The sequence below is a fragment of the Corvus cornix genome, chromosome 6 (assembly GCF_000738735.6).
Source record: "Corvus cornix cornix isolate S_Up_H32 chromosome 6, ASM73873v5, whole genome shotgun sequence".
In the NCBI taxonomy this organism is placed as follows: domain Eukaryota; kingdom Metazoa; phylum Chordata; class Aves; order Passeriformes; family Corvidae; genus Corvus; species Corvus cornix.
The window spans coordinates 24,594,078-24,610,925 of NC_046336.1; the positions used below are offsets into that span (position 1 = coordinate 24,594,078).

General features: G+C 39.3%; 1 long non-coding RNA gene across 1 annotated transcript; it reads left to right on the plus strand.

The window, feature by feature from the left end:
- The first annotated feature begins 8,114 nt into the window (after positions 1–8,114).
- Positions 8,115–12,755, plus strand: LOC109144764. Its single transcript, XR_005602175.1, has 4 exons — positions 8,115–8,453; positions 9,350–9,487; positions 12,346–12,482; positions 12,674–12,755. It is a non-coding gene; the product is annotated as an uncharacterized LOC109144764 (long non-coding RNA).
- Positions 12,756–16,848: the final 4,093 nt, after the last annotated feature.

Below are 16,848 nucleotides of genomic sequence, written 5' to 3' on the forward strand. Positions count from 1 at the left end.
CCTTCTCCACGTTACCAGTTTAAAGCCAGGTAATAATAATATGTGTTGAGTTCCACACCTGCAAGAAGTGACTGGAACTCTAGGAAGGTGAATGACGTACTGCAGTACGTGCAGTTGTTAACTTCAGACATTGCTTCGTTTATAACATTGTCATGTTTATAAAAGCTGAATCGAGGCAACTCTTAGAGTATAAATTGACCAGGACTGTACATACATGGGTAGCAGGACTTGAGGTTGAAGCCAGCAGTAGGAAAGCAGTAACGAAAGGCTCCCAGGGTAGAGGAGTGATATTCTACCCCTTAGGGGAAGATCCTATCAAACATATTCTTACTTTTCAAGATGCTTCCCCCTCACCCTACCTACTCCATTCCTCTCTTTGCCTTTGGTGCATATTACTTTTCATGGCAATTTAACTCATGAGCAGTATCATTAGCTTGGTTCTTGCTCATATTTTGAGGTGGCCTCAGTTTCCCTGTTTCTTCAATAACACATTTTTACAAACTTCTGTTTGAAAGAAGAAAATGGGCTACACTTTTCCAAACCTGACTGTTGTTCTGTAGGTTTCCATTTGGAAACTTCATCTATGCAATAATTACGCTGCTAAAAAACATGAAAGCAAGTCTGCAGAATCTGTGACTAATTGGAATGTTTGAATATAGAATACTGAAGACTGATTTATTTTTATTCTATTTTTTTTTAATTCAGTTTACTTGTTCCAGAAATTCCATTTTATATGTTGAAAAAAAGCAGGAATGTCTTTTCAAGCAATGAAGTAGAAAGTGCTGGCTCATAGAGCAGTGCAGAAATATAGGCCTACACTCTTCAGAATTTGATAGAAGCGATGTTTTAGTCAGAATTGTACCTAGATGCTATATAGCTTCCTTAAAGCAGAACTTTGGATAAGTTTTAAAGCTGCACTTTTTCAAGACTTTTAATTCTTTCGTTATAATCTTTGATAGCTTTTACACACAGAATGTAATTATTTTATGTATATGAAGAGACTACAAAGCAAAATGTGTCAGGAAGCCTTCCTGCTGCAACAGCATTTGCTGCTGCTAACTGCCATAGGGAAGCTCTGGAGGTCTCTCCGTGAGGTACCTGGGTTACTACTGTACATCCTAGCAGCCTTGATAGGTGGTTTTCAGGAAGAACCCTAGTGAGAGACTAGTTCACATTTCTCTAAGCTGAGTGGATATCCATAGAAACAGGGCTTTGCCTAGCTCTTGTAACTATTGGTTCTTAATGAATTATCAGAGGTAAATTGTTTGATATTTGTGGAGTATTTAACTGGTTGGGACAGGAATACTGGAAAATGTAATGCAACGGTAAAACATGACACCACAGCTGTGCAAACAATGCTAAGATGTTCTTCATACCCTCTCCTCACTGATTTGCCCTTCCTCCCCTCATGTGGTCAGAGAACACTGAGTTTGATATACTTGATGTGCAGAAAATAGATACACTCTCATGTGGTTTATTATGGGCATAAGGTATTAATGATTGTTTAAAGAGCACACTGAGACTCATTCTGTTACAACCCCTGGGGCATCAGCAGTAGTTTGAGAGTCCAAGAGGATTCTAAACTATGATAAGCACGACACATACCAGTAGGTGTATCTTCAACAGAGGAATTGCCATGGGGCTATTTTTAGTGTAGCTATCAGATATCTTAGGGTAGAAAATTGTAGAGCTCTCTTCCAAAAGATCCTACAAAGCCAGACAGGATGACCACAAAAATATAAGTAGATTTTTAAGACTGTAGCAACCACGAATATGTTCTCAGAAAGATGCAGGGGAATTTTTGCTAGTTGCGCAGGAGAGAGGGGGACATACCCTTCCTTAAATTGAAGTAAATAATGAATTCTTTAAATTTGTTTCACAGATTGTTTCTTTTTCTCATGCTTCACAGGGTCAAGTCCTAATATCTTCCTAATTTACGCCTGGGTCATGTAATCCCTACCTATTTTAAGCTTTGGCTGTACAGACTGAGCTGGTACATTACTGCCACGTAGAGTTCAGTGCCAGCTACTGAATGCTTTTTATTGAACTTTACAGTTTGTGGTAATCAAGAAATCCTTACACAGGACTGCTGTCACTAATCATGCAAATAAATCAGTGCCACTTTTTCTTATTATTTTATATGCACCTTCCAAACAATAAAGCAGGATTCCATTAGTCATGTGCAGCTAATGCTAAAATAATAACTCATATAGCAGGTATATATGGTAACAGCCACATTTGTTTAGACCACAGAATGCATATGCATATACAAATGCATAGACACATACTCTGTGGAACTACACTGAATTGCATACTACTGAAGAAGTCTATGCTAAAGATTGTAATGAGAGAAGTAACTATGCTGCAAAGCATGACATGTGGCTCCACGTTCTTAATTTTAGTAATATCTAATCTCTCTGTGGCAGTAATGCAGCAGCTCAGTTTCCACAGTCAGGTGTAACTTCTTGTTAAAGTCAGGCCTGATTATATGAGAACAGAAAAAGCCCTGAAGATATTCCTTTGAAATTCCTTCCCAAACTCATGTAAAAGCACATGGGAGAATGCTTGCTGGAGTGAAGAAAAATCGCAGTTTATTTGAGGACAGAACTTAAACAGTCTCTTGCTTCACCAGTACTATGTCATTGGTGGTATTTTCTGGAAATGTGCTGGTGGAGGTTTTCTGAGGTTTTCTATTTATCTTGGATATGGAGGGAAAAAGTTGGGTTTACTTTTGAAGTCATAATTGTGACAACTGAGTGGCTGCAAGACCATAGTAGTCCTCCATAGGAGGTTCAATTGCTTAGCCTTATCATTTTTATGCAACAGTTGATACAAATTTTATTCTAATCCAGGAAATGATTGAACAAAGCTCAGATGTTGCTGAATGTCAGCAAAATGTTACCTGAAAATGTCTGTAGACTGATGTGCCTGCATCCCACTTTAGCGAATGAAGTGTGCAACTATTTCCTGCAGTTTGCAGACGGTGATCCATAAGGGTTCTTGCAGGTTAGATGTTACATTTTTTACTATTCATAGCATTAAAAGGAGTTCTAGGACTGTAGCCGTTTGTTTTATTGTCTATCTGGGCCCTCTCTGAAAATCAACGTTTTGAATGTTGATGATAATGTGATCTCCCCATTTCCTGTGCAAAATCTTTTACTGTGCTCCACAGCTGGAATTTCTGCTCTTTCCTGTTTCAGGGTGTTCACATACGGTGACTGTTGGTACTCGTAAGCTTGCCTTTCCCTACCCTAAAGATTTTGCTGATAAAATGTTAGCACTTTTCTGTTGCTTTATTTTCTTCCTTGTCCTTTGGCAGCTTTCCACAGCTTTTGGCAGTCCCAGCTCTTTGTCCAAGCTGTCCAGCAGGAGATATTCTCATTCTGGGTACATTTCTCAGAAAGGACAACTTTTGTTGCCTCTCACAGAAGCCTCATAGAAATCCACACAATGTTTCCTTTTAACCAACAACCTACATAAACCTGTAGGTTCTAAAGGAATCTTCCTGCTATCAAACTGTAGCAGAGGTGAAAGTCATCTCTTTCACCTTACCCTCGATCTTTCATTACACACCACGTTAAGCAGTGAATTATCAGTTTAGTGCAATTACACTGGGGACTGAAATTTTTTTTTTTTTTTCCTGCCAGAAGTGCTGTGCCCTAGTCTAGAACTGCAGATATTAGATGGCCTGTTGAATGGAAATCTCAGTGCTTGTGGAATTATTACACATATAAAGTGGCTTTTGTACTTAAGCAGTAATAGGATCAGTAGTTGTGTCAGTTTAAATGATAATTTACTAAGGACAGGATTAGTAAGAGTTCACTTGACTTTGGGAGTGGAGTTAGAACCTTGCTCATAATCCTATCTAAATCTTCTGTGGCTTCCCTTTAGCCTGTCCTTGTTTCATTGTGTTCAGCTGATCATTCAGCAGAATTTAAAATTAAACACACAAAATTAGGCACTGATTTAGAGGTTTTATTTTTATTTTTCTTAAGTTAGTAGTGCTTCCTAGTCCCTTGCAACTTTTAGGCTGTCCTGCAAGCACAAGTGCATTGCAGTAATAGTAGCAGCTGCTATTTTCTCTTTTCTGAGCAGGCATTCTCTGCCACTCTATTCCTATCCCTCTGCATATTCAGTTTCCAAGGGTGCAACACGTGTATCAGACAAAGGGTTATCTTGAGAGGAGAGCTCCTCTACTTCACTGGGCCTTTCCTGACTAGAAATCCAAGTGGCTTTTGAGTGTAAACTTTCTTCAAACACATCAAGCACTGTTTAATGGAATATTCTGAAGGAAGTTCTCTTACCCATGTAATTCAACTTAGGTTTCATGTGATTTGCTCATGTCAGTCTCTTAGATACTAGTAGCTAATATGAATACTAGATTATTTTAAAAATATATCATGTCTTACTCCTAATATATCTATAAGAAGGTAATTCATTCGTGTTAATAACTTGTATCTAGTAAAGTGGTTGCACTACTAAAGTTTTCCCCACACCTTTCCCCAAATCCTAGAAAAAGGATTTTAAAAATTAAGTTGCTTATTTCTTTTTTTTTTTCTGATCATAGAAGTGAGAATCTAATTTGACACAGCTGGTAAGTAAACTGTTTCTTAAACTTCCACTACTAGGACTGTAGAGTTTCAACTGATAAGCTTCAAACAAATTTTAGAAGCCTAGAGTATAATAAAATTGGAGTTAAACTCAGGGTTAGAAGCAATAGATTGCAAATGCAAGGTATAGTGGGAGATAACACGGAACAAATGCTTATTCTTTTTTTTTACTCTCATGTACATAGATGAACTACTGATTTAAATACATTAATTGAAAGTACATCATGAGCCTATTGTAAAAGAAAATAAGAGCAGCATATTAGTAAAATATTCAGATAATACCAGATATAGAGGAACTGTAAATCTTAGAATGGGCTGAGACATAACAGTCAAAATAGGATCCTTGAATAAGAAATAAACAAAATTGCTTTGCCATAGATCATGCAGCTTAAATGCTGTCATTATTTTATGGAAGAATAGCTAGAAACTAAAAAATACAGGAGGGTGGCAATAATGTCATAACATACACAAGTTTATTCAATGTTCTGGCAAGGAAATACATATGATGCAAGGCTGGGGTTGTAGGTGCAGAAGGTAGTGATCAAAACTGGCCATTGAACTGATATTCAGTACCCAGTTATTATATTTGGAAAATACGGACAGACTAGAAAATATATGCAGAGCTAGCACATCATATAGTACATTAGCAGAGACATGAATAGGGACTGTAGTTTTTTTCAAACCCTCAAAGAACCAAAGTCCCCCTGCAGAGAATTCAAGGTAAATGCCAGCAAATACTTGGTGAACTCAAACATTGGTGAGTGAAGTGAGTAATTAAAAAGTGGCATAATAGAGACTATCAGGTTGTAGTCAGGAAAGGGAAACTCCTCTACTCTGTTGATGGTGAACACTATGGGACTGCAAAGATGAAGGCAGTGGAATATTTTTTCACATACAGAGTAGTTTGGCTGGGGCATGCATAAATGCAGAGTTGAGATCAGATTTGTTTAGGCATGGAATACAGCTAGGTGAATCAATGGTATGTCTTCCCCATTTCTATCATCTATAATCTCACTCCTTCAAAAATATTTCATTATAGGGAAATAGATAGAAATCTCTCCTTTGATATACTTTTTCAGGGTACTCCAGGGGTGGAAAGTCACCATGCTGAGCTGTTGGAGTCCTGGATCAAGCCCTTCCTTTGCTATGCACTGTGTGCAATGGCAGGCCATGACATGGGCTGCAATGGTAATTAGGTTTTATAGCATGTGTATCTTTGCCTTTTTACAATCTATTGCCAGACTGTACTATTTTAAGAGGTGAGCATGTGCCTGTTGAGGCTTGATCTGAGCTCACTAGCTGGGGTCTTGCACGCTACCAACAGCTGACAGAACACAGAATTCAGCTCCAGTCCTGTACCGAATTTCTTACAAGCAGCCCCTGCACACTGTTTATGGATCTGCCTGCACAGAGCTCACTGAGGGGTCCAAGCAAGCATCAGATTGTTCTCTATACCTTTTTTCATTGTGCGAGAAGTGAGATGGCCCATCTCTGAAGCTGGAACAGGCTACTGGCTTACTGATGAAATACTATGTTGCCAGGATCCTTGGAAATACCAGAAAGGAATGATGATGTTTCTATGTATTTTTTTTAATTCTTCCTTTGAATTGTTTTCCCAAATGTTAAGTTTAGATACCAATATCTTGCAGTACAATGCACTGTGTCAGGCTCATCTTTGTCAATGCTTTTCTTTCTCGACTGCAGGAGCAGGCAAGCTAGGCTCCTCCTGGGCAGAGCTTCCTTTGGGGCGATAATGCAGAAATCACCATGGGAGGGAGGGAGAAAGGGAGGGGAGGGCACAGCAGCCTCTATCCCAGTCCTGGTATGCCTGGGATTCCCTGCTGGCTGAAGCTCCCAAAAACGAAGGCTGCCTTGATCCCCTCCTGCTGTTCTGTCCCACATACTGCAAGCGTTTTCTCACAGGCAAGTTTTGTGAATTATGAATAACAGTCCCAATTTTGAGGACTATCAGGTTCTATTGATTAGTCAAAAGTCTTCCTTTATGCTTGTTTCCTGTATGGAGAATGGCATTATTTCAAGATCATGTCAGGACAAACCTGACCATTTCAGACAATTTTTTTCTTATCTTTGAGATGCTCCAAAGATGCTCTGTGGCCAGACAGCAATAGAAACCTGCATGAGGGATGCAGTGTTCTGGTTTGAACTGTGATTCCAGCAGTCTTGGAAAAAGTGAGATCTGTGTCAAGTCTTCAGGTATAATTTCAGTGATGTTTGGCTAATATAAACCATCTTAAAATTATAGCACTCTCCTCAGTTTCATAGATCATCACCAGGACTTTGAGATATCGATATTGCATCTCCACTTGAACTGATAAGAAAACCCCAAAACTATGTTTCTTGGTAGTCATTTCCTTTACACCTCCCTATGTAATTTCTATGCTTTTACTGTTGCAATCTCTTTTAAAAGATCCTTTTACAATACAATATATTATCAGAAAACTCTTGCCGATGTTAGTTCCTTTGAGAACACTAAATGTATCTTCAATACAGCATAGTTACTGTAAGTCACTTGACATGGTTCAACCTCTAAATAACTTGGAACTTTCAGAAAACTGGGGTAAGGAGCTGTTTTAAGCATAGGTGAAGCAGTTTGTGAAAAAGGAATAGTGATGCCAGTTTTTAACAGCTGGTTCAGGAACTGCTGCCTGATTACCTCTGGGTTTATTAGAAAGGGTGCATCTGTTCTGAGTCTCAGGTAACTTCATGTTACCAAACTTGACAAGTGCTAATGCAACTACTCTGACACAGTGAAAATTGACTTGCCTAAGTAATGGGCAGAAGACAAAATTTAAATGCTATATTGGATTACTTTACACTTAGGGATTTGAAAACCCAGTTTAAATCCTGAGGTGGTCACTCTTTAAATTCAACTTGTTTGAGCAGTGAGCTTGAATTCAGGTTCTGAAGGACTTGGTAGAAAGATGGGAAAGGTTTGAGTCAAGAGTTCTTTCCTTTGTACTGGCTCTTGTAGTAGTACAGTAGTAACTCTGCCCAGAAGCCTTATACATACAGCCTGTGTCTTTGAAAAAGCTTACTGTGTTGTCATGTGCAAAACAGGAAATGTGTAATGGTATTGATGCCATGATGATTTTTTGCCTTTTCTTTTATACCCCTGTTATACCTTTTTACAACTTCTGTATTCTTAGTGCTTTTTGCCTACATTCTTAGACATGTTTGTTCAGCTAGGAGACTAAACATTTTAGAAGCTTCATAGGTAAGAGTTAGTCTGCCCCAGACCCCAAGGTCCTCTCCAGAATACATTTTGCAAACTAAGATAGAACCATCCAAGGGACGGTTCCCTGGGGAGGGGGGCTCATTCAAGCCTCTCCTTGGGGAATCTTTGATAGATCTGCTAATTAGTAAGACCAATAATTTTATACCAGATCTTTCGGGGGGGCATTTTGGCGGGGTGCATTTCGGTGCATTCAACCTGGATGTGTGCACCTAAGGATCCTTAAAATAAATACCAAGGTAAAATCCCTTTTCCCCTTCTAACCGTGTTTGACTCTTGATTTTAACACCAGGAAAGGGCATCAGTACGATCCCCAGAGGAGCTGATCTCTGAGCAAACTCTTCTGACCTTGCGGAAAACACATCCAGCTGAAACTCACAGTGAAATGGAAACATACAAGTTAACCACAGAAGTTAAGAAATATCCTCATCTGCATTGTATTTCTTTAACGTGGAAAGTTTCTACATGAGAAGCTGAGCAATGAATAACACAGCCTGCAAGCTGATGCCACTGTGCAACTCTCTTCATGCTGTTTTTCTTCTTCTTAGAAGCAATATTGGACCCCAGCTTGTTTTCATTTTGCAAGCAAGGTGGTATTTTGGAGTGAATGACATACTTTCAGATTTACATGCTATTAGATATTGTTGTCGTCCCTAAAGAGTAAGAAAAATGTAAATACAAAGGAGAGAGAGACATGATTCAAATTAATCTTAGCAGGTGAAAGCTACATTGTTATTTAAAACTGAGAAGACGTTTGATTGAGAACAGGTATTTTGGTCCAGAAAAGAGAATTTCTGGACCAGACCAGTTCTCTGCTCTATGTAGTTTTGCATATGTTATGGTAAACTCTTGCCCTGCACAAGTACAATAATAGGATCCAAGCCCAGTTCCTAGCAATATCGGAGGCCATGTTCCTTGAAATACATAGCCAAGGATTTATCTAATATTAAACTAGAATTAGGGGAGGAACATACTATTTGAAACCCAAAAAGCTATATTCTAGTTTTCATAGAAGCTAAAAGCTATAATAATTCTTTTCAAAGTGTCTGGGAATACGTTTAAAATTAGAAACCCTGTAAAAATTGTGGCAGTTTTATATATTCCATCTATAAAGCCTAATACATAGAGATGTATTAAACATTTATGGACAGACTAGTATTAATACTTTCCTTTAAAATTTTGGTTATTTCAGTAGCATGTGTCTTCGCCTACTGATTGAAACAATATTACTTTAGCAGTCTTTCTGTTAAATACAAAGCTGAAGTTATTCAGTGCAACATAAACATTTAGCTCTACAGTTTAGTCTGTAAACACTTAAAAGGTTGGAATGTTTATCTAAAATGGCCAGACGTCCAAAACTTGCAAAGCTGATCTGTTTGCAGTGTTAACAAGAAGTAGAAAAGAAAGAACTTTGCTCATTTGAAAATGAAGAGGAAAAAAATCTCACTCTTACTGCCATCAATAATTAGGCTCAATTTTGTTGCAGTTCTGAGTTTTCTTGGTACTGGTCTACCTACCCTGAACTCATTTCAGAAGATAATTGGTTGAGCTTAGGACTGCTGCTGGAATCTCAGTGTAAATACGGGTCCCAGTAAAAGGAGGAGAAGGGATGGAACAGACGCAGGTAATACTGGTTCTGTATTTTTATTTTTCTAGAAGACTCACTGGGATATATCAAACTGAAAAAACCCAGAGGTTGGGATTAAAATTACATGATACTTTAAGGAAATCACTTCTTGTAGAAGAAAGTTGGTTTTTTTTCTTTTTTTAAACATTATTTTGTTTTGTCCAAACCACAGCCTAAATAGTTGCTGTTTGACAAGCTATGAGTACGCCAACAGGAAAGAACTCAAAGGAGTTTTACGGTTAAACACTGATTTGCAGACATAGGGGAACTATATGTTTATCTGGCATAATTCTTCTCAATGCATTTAAGAGTAATTACTCTCATAGATATTTCATAGCTCTGCCCATAGATATAATTGCTGTAATAACACAAATGGCCACTTGAATCCTCCAGTGCACTTCTAGTGATTGGATGTCTGATATTACCCCTTGTTTTGATTTGCTAAATACCCTGAGGTGACTCTATTTTGCAAACCTTTTTCATCCTTGCTGTTAGTGTGATGATAGCTGCACAGCAGGGACACCGTCACTTCGATAAAGCTTTGGTAGACAGGAAGAGGACTCCCTCTGTTGGCAAATCTGTGGGTAACTGTGAGATAAATAAGAATTACTGTGTGCATGTATCTTCCTGCTATAGTTGAATTTTGTGAAATCTCAGCAATTTGTTAATGATGTTGTGATTAAACAAACAAACAAAACTAACTAGTTACAATCTGCAGCTGAACTGTAAACTCAGACACTTGCATAATTCTGGTCTATTTACATCTGAGCATCATTGTTAAATCTTTTAACACATTTTTGTGTTCCTTGCTGTATAAGCAAATGAAAATTGAAGGAAGCAGGAATGTCAGTGGCTCATCTTTATGGATGTTAAATATTTCTGAGGTGAAGTAGCACAGCTATTTAAAAAAAGAAAAAATGCCTTTCCATATTTCTAGGAGAGGGGTCTGACTCATCATGGAATGTATTAAAATAGTCTGAAGTTCTGAATCTTAAATGTTAGGACTGAGCTGTCATTCCTTTGTGCTTCAAGCCTCCTCAGATAATAGGCTTTGCTGATGGCAGCTGCTTTGTAGAAAACAAAAATTTCTTTTTTTTTTATTGCTTCTAAATATGAAAATGAAAGTCTAGTTCAGGATGCAATGAGGCTTCCTCCCTTAAAACTTCAATCAAAGGAGGTTTGCAGGGTTCAAAATAAGGATAAGGCATACAAAGCAAAAAAACCAAAAGCAAACCAAAAACCATTTGAGGGCAGCTGTAATCACCTAGGACTGACTGAGCTGGCAAGAAAAGGAGAGAGGATTCCTTGGCAAGGGTGGATGACCATCGCAGCTGAGCCCGTGTTTTGCAGAGCTGCAGGGAATGGAGGCTGCTGGGTGCTGGGGAGACCTGTACCACGAGGCCACCCAAGGCTGCACCGCTGTGCACTCCCATACCACCAGGAGACTCTCGCTCCCTGCAATTGGAAGGCAAGCAAAGAAGTATGTGCTGATTCAGTCTCAGCTAAGTAGGCAATGCTTCTTGGAAATATGCTTACTGATCCGAATTTGCCTTCTTCCTTTTACACAAATGCTGCCTCATTGCTGTCAATACCAAGAACACAAACCTGACTTTATTCAGTTTCAGTTAAATACTGTGTTGTCCAGCTCAGGATCTGAACCCTAGCCTGTGGTTAGGGTGCTTACCTGCAAGGCTGGGCTGGGACACCTATGAAAGGCAATCTTTCAGTGCTTGCTTTTCTTAATAGTTGCGAAATATTTTGAGCAATCTTGCTTAAAAGGTCATCTGTGCTAAAGATGGCTTGAATGACATGGTTTTCCCTGAATGTGGGAAAGGCTCCTGGTGAATCAGGGCTGAGTCGTGGGAAGATTATGCTACTTCTCTATATGAGACTTAGTTTATTACTTTCCAAGAGTTACGTCTCAAAGAACTGTTTTGCCACAGCAGGACGCAGCTGGAGGCATGGTTTGAGGAGCTAATGATATGCATCATTAGTGAGGTGAAAAAGCCCCTCAGAGTTTGCTGTGCACAGATGACCCTCACAGGCGTTAATGATCAGAACCTCTGAAAAGTTAACACTTTTAAATACAGTTTGAACTGTGATTTTTGTAGTCTTGAGAATTTTTTATTCAGCCTTTCAATTTTGACTAATAATTACAAAGAAGTGTTGTACATGTAGGAAATTTATCTTTCTGTAGTTCTCTTGATTTTTATCATCACACTGAGGCTAGATTAATGGTATTTATTTCCAGTGTTAGGGAAGCAAATTTGAAGAATGGACATACTAAAGTCACATACTAGGCCTATAGTGAGCTAAAATTACCCAGATCTTGATGTTTACTGAGTAGTCATATTTTCAGCTCCACATTCTTTTTGACATACTTAATATATGTATAAGCTATAGGCACTCCTTTCTCCACAGAATTACCACACAAATATGAAACACGGGCATATAGCAGGTGATGGAAAAGAAGAATAGTTCAATATGGTGTATTCTGACATAAGATTTAAAGGTGAGGAGAGCAGAACAGAAGATACAGGAGAGGGTTCAGTTCTAGTAAATAGGAGAGTAAATGTGAAAAGCTGTGGATGCATGACCTGATGGGAGGAGCTAAAAGGTGTCAAAGCCAGAATCAGCACCACCAACAAATAGGCTTGGCTGAAACCAGCCCTGCTTTGCAAACCTTGAGAAATTATGCTAAGCTATGTCTTCTCAGGGACCCAAACAATTTGGGTCTTACTGGGAGTTAACAGGACCAGCCTGAACTGAGACCAGACAAATCTAAAACTTCTATGGCTGCCACTAGAGAGGAGTTTTACTACAAGCCAACCACTTTACACTACAAATATCTGCAGACCCAGAGCCTGTTGAGCACTCCAGCCTTGCAGTGGCTGCATGGTGGTGATCTCCCCTGGAGCAGGAGTGCCTCCTGAGGCCACTCCTCACGGTCAAGAGATCCCTTACCATCTGGGCATCTGGTATCTACAGCAAGGTAAATGACATTTTATGTTAAATCTAAAGTATACTGTACACAAGCTAGCTTAATTATTAGAAATGTGATAAGTAGTGTAGAGTGTTTGACCCCCTTGTTGTCATTGTTTAGTAACTGTTTAATCATCATCATTAAATCACTGTTTAATAAAACCTTTTGGTTAACCCTACAATAATGGCTTCTCTTAATAGCTTGAAAAATTTTTGATACTGCTGAATACCCGAGTTGCTTTGCTCTCTACTTCCTGGAGAAGAAGAAAAAAAAAAAAAAAAAAGTAGGTAGGTAGTTACTTGTGTTTACATCATATTAAGTTCCACCCGGAAACTTTGTGGGACTGGAACGTCATTTACAATAATGAAGCAAACAGTTCAGAATGGTATTACAAATTGCCACAGCTGACACATAGGGATAAATGACTCATCCAGAATCCATTCAGATGGAGTTCCCAGTCAACCAACTGAATTGCATTCAGCAGTACTTAAAAATACTAGCAGATATTTATCTATTTCTCCATACTGGGAGCTTAAACTCTGCAGGTGTAGGTGAAGTGTGTGCGTGCCAGGGCCAGCTCAGTCTGTATCTGTGAGTTCCTTTTCCTGTTGGCTAACTCTGTTACTTAGAATTAAATGTTGATTGGGGTTCAGAATTCAATTTTACACAAGATACAACCCAAAGCAGAAAATCTAGACAAATGGTAGAAGATCTGATCTGTAAAGGGGTGAACTAGTGACTTCTGTGAGTGTGTGTGGCAAAGTGTCAGCCCACCAAAGTCAGCTCGCCTGACACAGATCTGTCCAATTGTAACGCTTCAAGAGTTTAATGAGAAGTTTCTGTTAATACAAAATGGCAACTAAAGCACTTCCATCTGTTACTCCTTGATGAAGATGTTTATTTCAAGGCTATATTCTGCTGCAAGTGAAGGGTAATGGTTTACATACAAATGCATGCTCAACACACCAATTCATTTAATTTGAATGCCTTTAGTAACAATGGAAGATGCTCAGATTGACAGCCTCACAGATTAAAGCTCACAGCATGGTGGTTTGGGGGAAAATGCAAGATACACACAAGAAAATTATTTACAAAAATCTCTTAATGCTAAAGACCTACCCAGGTCTAAGGCAGATAGCCTTTGATAACATAGTTTTTACAGTCCATCACAAGTTCTGACCCAGTTATGAAATGGCTGTAGTGTTGCCTTCCTCAGCATACAGCAAGTCAAGCCATAGGCTGTATTACCTTTATTCCAGACTGGTGGTAGTGCAGACATTAAACACTGCAGTCTCCTATTGCAACACAAATGCACAGGGGAAATGGAGCTGGACTGCAGAAGTCAGTTTAGCTAAGCCTGCCTCTGAGCAATGGATTTTAAGCAGTAAAATTTTCTCAGGAGTGTAACACAGACTGAGGATAATGCTGTTACTATCAAATGCTTGTTATCTTCAAGTCTAATATGGTGGTGGGTAAAAAGAACCTGTGGAGGAACAAGTTGGGGAAATCCAAATACATGATATTGTCTTGCAGGGATCTGTTTTAACTGGTTTAACTTGTTGTTTTCTGGTTTAACTGAAGGCCCAGTTATGAAGAAGGGAAACAGGTGCATAGAAGAGTGGTAAGCTGATGGAGTTAGAAACCACATGCAAAAAAAAGTAAGTATAAAACCTACAGAATGCTCAGGAGCAGTAAAACACCAAGGAGGGAAGATAAATGTCTCTTGTGGCTAAAGCAGAGTGAAAGCATTCAGGCAAATGTCTTTCTAAAATCTCTATCAACCAAAAGAACTGTAAAAAAGTGAACTACAACCCAGCATGACTGTGAGAGAACTCCCTTTCTCAAAGAGAGTTTAACAAATTATCTATATCAGTTCCTTAGGGCTCAAAATGAATGTAATCTGTATGTATATGTATCTTCAGAGATCTGAACCTGATCAAGTTCATGCAGGAAACCTCTGGGGTAACCTGGACCATTTGGGTTCCAGGCTAGAACTCCCAAAAATGTACCACACACTGACTGGTACTCGAGGTTCCTAGACTATCTGAAAGACTGCGTGACAATACTTGCAGATTTTATGTTTTCTTTAGTAGTTTCTGCTTACTTTTACTGTGTTAATACTCAGGTTTTTTCTTTTTGAGTTTTCAACAATGGAATATTTTAGTGATAGAAATGAAATGCTGTAAAATGAATATGGAAAAATGAAGAAGACAATACCTGTGAAATCAGGAGTGTGGATGTTTTGTTGTACTAGTTTTCCCCACACAGTTCTGGTTGGTGTGTTATAATGGCACAAATCTACTTGGAAAACTACAAGGCTGGAGCTTGTAACCTTGGAAGGGTCACTAGGAAAATGCAGTGCTTGCAGGAAATGCTGCTGCGATTTTTGTGGGTTGTCCCACAAAGGCTTCTCTGTTTCAATTGGATCAGTATTGGGACGGTATCAGAAAGCAGTATGACTATGCTTGAGATGACAGGCAAACTCTCACCTATGCCAACACCAAGGATTCTAGGCCTCGTTTCTACTTCATTTCTGACTGTGGCATCACTGTCTGTATGCATTTGGTTTGAAATGCCAGTACAGTGACAGTTTTTTATATGAGTAAAAGTAAACCTCTGTTCAGTTGCATAGTACATGCTGCTTGGGCATTCTGTCCTTAGAATTAAATATTAAAACCCAAGAGTCTGAGAAATAAAAAGACATTAAAACATGATGGTAGGCTTCCTGGAACTTTAAGTGGATGCTGACAAGTACATGTGCTGCCCGTAGCAGGTTTTGCAGGAAAATGGTTTTGCTCTAGCCAGAGGTCCCAAAAAGCATGGGCTCAGAGGTTATCATTCCTGTGGAAAAATTTCCAGAAACAAAATATGTTAAGCAAATGTCTCAGTCTCTGACTGTCTGAAAATGGCAGGCAGTGAGGTTTCCATACAATGATTTCTTTGTCAGAAGAATATTCCATATACTGCCATAGCTAGTCCAGTTTTCTGTTTATGAATGCAGTATCAAAGGTGTGAGACTTCCAGTCACTGAGCCTGGATAAATAGAGGGATTCATACAAGTGAGCCAAATCTAGACCTTGGTTAAACCCATGGAAGATTTCAATTGACTTCAAAGTGAGCACAACCTGGTCTGGAATGAATACCAGGCTGGTTGCAGCAGTATAAGCTTCCTCATACACCCCTTCCAGTCTAGGCATTGATACTCAAAGGACTTTTCTATATGAAAAAAATATCAGTACTGAATCTGTAGAAACATGAGTTCGTTATTTTTCAAATCCTGCTGGAAGAAGAAATAATGCTTTGTAGAAGTCCCTGTGTCCCCATCTGATGGGAGTAGCAGTTCCTCTGAATGGCTCCTACCTTTTTCAGTCAAAGTTACTCTGGTCAACAGAGCTCTTGTGTTAGAGCTAATGTGGCCCTTTTGGGCCGACACAGTTGAGAGGGGTTTAGCTCCCAAGAGAAGCAATACCAGCAGACTGAGAGGAGAAAGATCCCTGGCCTTCTTTCCTCATGAGCTACTCTGGGCACATCTTCATTTCTCCATCTGCCTGTGTAGTGAACGTCAGGCTGCACTCTGCATCAGAACCTGTGCTGATGTTTAGCTTTGCCTATTAGTCAGAAACATCTTTATCAGTGAAGTTTAAGATAATCTGGGTATAAATTTATAATTTGTGCTAAACCACAATAAGCTAATGTGGTGGTTTTGACCGAGATGAGTTTATCTTCTTCACAGTGGCTAATGGGGGGCTATGTTTCGGATTTGTGCTGAACACAGCAGTGATAATAGAGATGTTTTTGTTATTGCTCAGCAGGGCTTGCACAGAGCCGATGCCCTTCTGCTTCTCACCCAACCAGAGAGGAGACTGGCGGTGCACAAAAAGTTGGGCAGGGACACAGCCAGGACAGCAGACCCCAAGGGATATTCCAGACCATATGACATTGTCCTCAGTATATGAAAGCAGGGGGGATATTTGGAGTGAAGGCATTTAACTTTCCAAGTAATGTGTGATGGAGTCTTGTCCTCCTGGAGATGGCTGAACACCTGCCTACCCATGGGAAGTGGAGAATTAATTCCTTGTATTTCTTTGTGTGTGTGCATGGCTTTTGCTTTTTCCATTAGACTGTCTGTATCTCAGCCCCTGAGTTTTTTGGCTTTTATCCTCCTCATTGTCTCCTTGATCTTGCTGGCCAGGGAGTAAGAGAGGCTGTGTGGGGCTTGGCTGCTGGCTGGGGTTAAACCACCACAGCCATTCTTATATTCAAATATACCTATTCACTGCTTTGGACTACTTTAAATGTAGCTTTACCCATGAGTGCAGCCTTGGCCTCTGCAGTGCCAATTAAAATTTTGATGATGGAAGGGAAAAAATTGGTA